Source organism: Puma concolor, chromosome B2 (genome assembly GCF_028749965.1).
Source record: "Puma concolor isolate L17-30 chromosome B2, mPumCon1.1.hap2, whole genome shotgun sequence".
Classification (NCBI taxonomy): Eukaryota; Metazoa; Chordata; class Mammalia; order Carnivora; family Felidae; genus Puma; species Puma concolor.
The window spans coordinates 23,020,560-23,024,189 of NC_141671.1; the positions used below are offsets into that span (position 1 = coordinate 23,020,560).

The 3,630-nt window shown below is 41.0% G+C and overlaps 1 pseudogene; it reads right to left on the minus strand.

Annotated features, from left to right (window-relative positions):
* Nucleotides 1-1,208: 1,208 nt before the first annotated feature.
* Nucleotides 1,209-3,325, minus strand: LOC112853402 (rRNA-processing protein FCF1 homolog; annotated as a pseudogene).
* Nucleotides 3,326-3,630: the final 305 nt, after the last annotated feature.

Genomic DNA, 3,630 nt, shown 5'->3' on the forward strand with positions numbered 1-3,630 from the left:
AGGGAGGATGGGTTATTACATTATAGAAACACAGTTATGCAGGTTGTATTTCCAAAACAGACTATGGGTGAGCAGTCTCCCTTATAAGGGATTCCAGGCATGGGCAGGCACCACAATCTGCATCTCTAGGACCAACCTGATGAGTGCATTACAATTGCCCACAGAGTGTCTGCATGCACTTCTAACAGGGAGTCAATGAATCCAGCTTGTCGAGAAGGTAATTTGGCAATATATATCAAATAACTTAATGTTCATAGACTTTGCCTGATCATTTTACTCCCAAGATTTTTATACCAAGGGAATGATTAAAGATGAACACAAAGATCTACATGTAAAAATCTTCTTCAGGAGATTATTTATATTAGAAAAAATATTCAAAAAGGAGATTTGTTAAGTTATGCTTTATATAGGTGCAGTAGAATACGATGCAGGTATTGAAAAGATGGTGGAGACAAATATACAATAGGTAGTAGGGATGTTCAGGATGAACAGAAAAACAGATTTAAAAGTATGGTGTAGTAAGAAATATATTTGGTCTTTGTCCCCAGTTCCTGGCACAGAGCTTCTAAAATCCCTTGGAATTTCCCCAATGATAGGACTGTCTTTTGTTATTCATTAGGAGCCCCTTTGGTTACACCTGACTTTATTGGAAGGGGGGGTGGGGCTGCAAACTGATCTCTATAAAAACTCATGAACAATGAGATGTGATGAGCTTCTGAATTGGAAAACACATCCATGTGCTGGGACGGTGGTACACCCCATCTTTACTGGGACAGAAGCTCCTGAACTCAGCATCCTTCAAACATTGTCCTATGCACCTCCTCATCTGGCTGTTCATTTGTATCCTTTAGATTAAACTGGTTTAAGTAAAGTGTCTTCCTGTGTTCTGTGACCCATTTTAGCAAATTATCCAACCTGAAGAGGGGGTTGTGAGAACGCTTGTTTTATGGACATTTGGTTAGAAGTATGGGTGGCCATTTGGCCTCTGGGCTGGGGGTGGTCCTGTGGGCTGAACTCCTGTGGAGTCTGATGCTGACCCTGGAGACAGAGGGGGTCAGAATTGTGTTGAATTGTAGGACACCCAATTGGTGTCTGAAGAATTGGATATTGGTGTTAGACATCCTCCAAATAGGAAAATATAGAAAAAATTCCCCAATATTATTTATAAACACACAAACACAAAAACAAAGGAGTTATGTAACAAAAACTTAATTATGATTCTATTTTATTTTTATGTGAGCAATCATCTGATGTATAAAAAGATGCAACTAAATTCAAAATGATACAAAATATCAATTTCAGGGTGCCTGGGTTGCTCATTTGGTTGACTCTTGATTTCAGTTCAGGTCATGATCCCAGGGTTGTAGGATAGAGCCCCACATCAGGCTCAGTGCTGTGCATGGAGCCTGCTTAAGATTCTCTTTTCCTCCCTCTGCACCTCCCCTGCTCTTGTACTCTCTGTCTCTCTAAAACAAAAAAAACACACCACAAGATCTCGATTTAAAAACAACAAAAAGTGAGTATATTTAATCATACTCAGCTTATAAGAGAGCACATGGGTAAATAGAATAATTCATTCTATAGCATAGTGCTATATGAACTGGGGACAGAAAAAGTTGGTAAAGGAAGGCAGAGGAACTCTTAAGAATTGGAACTGAGCTGGGGGGGGGGGGCGGCGAGGGGCATGTCTGGGTGGCTCAGTTGGTTAAGTGTCCAACTTCGGCTTAGATCCTGATCTTACAGTTCATGAGTTTGAGCCCCACAATGGGCTCTGTGCTGACAGCTCTGAGCCTGGAGACTGCTTCAGATTCTGTGTCTCCCTCTCTCTCTGCCCCTCCACTGCTCACACACTCTCTCTCTCAAAAATAAATAAACACTAAAAAAAAATTAAAAAAAAAAGAATTGGAACTGAGGGGCTCCATAATCATCTGGCATCCACTCAGTGTTGTACCTATGGTTAGAAATGTACGTGATGCGGGGCACCTGGATGGCTCAGTGGGTTAAGCGTCTGACTTCAGCTCAGGTCATGATCTCATAGTTCAGGAGTTTGATCCCCCCATGGGGCTCCATGCTGGCAGTGCAGAGCCTGCTTGGGACTCTCTCTCTGCTCTCTTTCTGCCCCTCCCCCACTCGTGCACACACTATCTCAAAATAAATTTTAAAAACTTTAAAAAAATAAAAAAGAAATGTACATAATGGGAACTCCAGGGATCTTCCATATCCTTCCTTTAAGCTCCCCCCACCAATCAACTGTGGCCACAATGTAACGGTTGTGCTGAGTTACTCTCTATATTAAGTAGTTATCCTCATGGGTTCCTTTGTGCATGGTAATCATTCAAACCTAGGATTCTCGGGAATCCTTAGAGCCACTGGATACTCTTGACCCAAATTCTCAACTTCAGCCATTTAACAGTCAGTTATACATTTGGCATACAGGTAGTCCATCTTTGACTGTACTAAGTCAAGTTTGCCTTTAATAGACAAGTTGATAAAGTTGGTATCAACCAGAATGTCATAAGATGGGCCCAGCTATGTCATATTAAAAGAATACGCAGGATGGTGTTGGGCAACTTCTCTTTCCTTGAGTGCACTGGAACCTTTCTTTTCTTTCTCTTTAGGCTTTTATCTTTCTGTTGAAGCCTCTGATATCTGAGACTAAGCATTTACTTCACAGTCATGTACTTTCTTGCCTTCCTTTGCTTCCCCATGTTCATGCTGCACTCATTTCTTTTTAATTACTGTTATTTCTAAAGGGAGAGATGTGTGTGCTTTTTCTAAAAAATTGTTATTATGAATAGTTATTATGCTTACAACTGGAAACAATAATTTAGCAATTAATGTTTACAAAGAGTTTGTGATAACACTCATATATAATGTTAAATGAAAACAAGAATACAAAATTGAACATTGTGAAGTTACAACTCCGTTAAAAATATGGAGCAAAAAGGCGGGAAACACATTGCAGGGTGGAAATGTCTATTTCTGAGTGGTGGACCTACAAGTGACTACTTTTTTACCTGAGTGTATTTTGCTTGCTTTTCTAAAATGGGAATATGTTGGTTTTCACCTTTTTTTTTTTAACTTAAGGAAACTTGAAGGTTATGGAGATTAAGAGATCTATCCAAGGCCACAGTTGTTCAGCAGAGAAACTGGGATAGGGGGCCAGATAACCTGACATACATGGAGTGGACACTGTGATGTCCTGCTCAGATCCCCTTCAGAAACAACATTTCTTCCCCCAGCTACCAGAAGTGTTAACACAAGACAGTGTGCAAAGGCCAAAGTGCTAATGCTGGAAAAAGCCACTTTCCCAAGGTGAGCCACTCTTTCGTGGCAGCTCACACCCAATGATGGAGGGTCACAAAAGACTCCATTTGGGGCAACTCTAAAGGGTCATTCTGCTTCATAGTCCACAAGGAGTCACCAAAGATCTTAGCACTGTATCACAGCTTGACACCTCCCTCTGCCCAGTCCTGCTTCTGTCCTCTCCCTTCCATGAATGTGGTTTCTCCCTAATAAACATCCTGCACATAAGCTTTATCTCAGAGTCAGCTTCCCAGTGAACCCAGCCTGTGACAGTTGGTAGGTATCAGGAGTGGTTCAAGAAAGGAGACATTATAATGAGATATT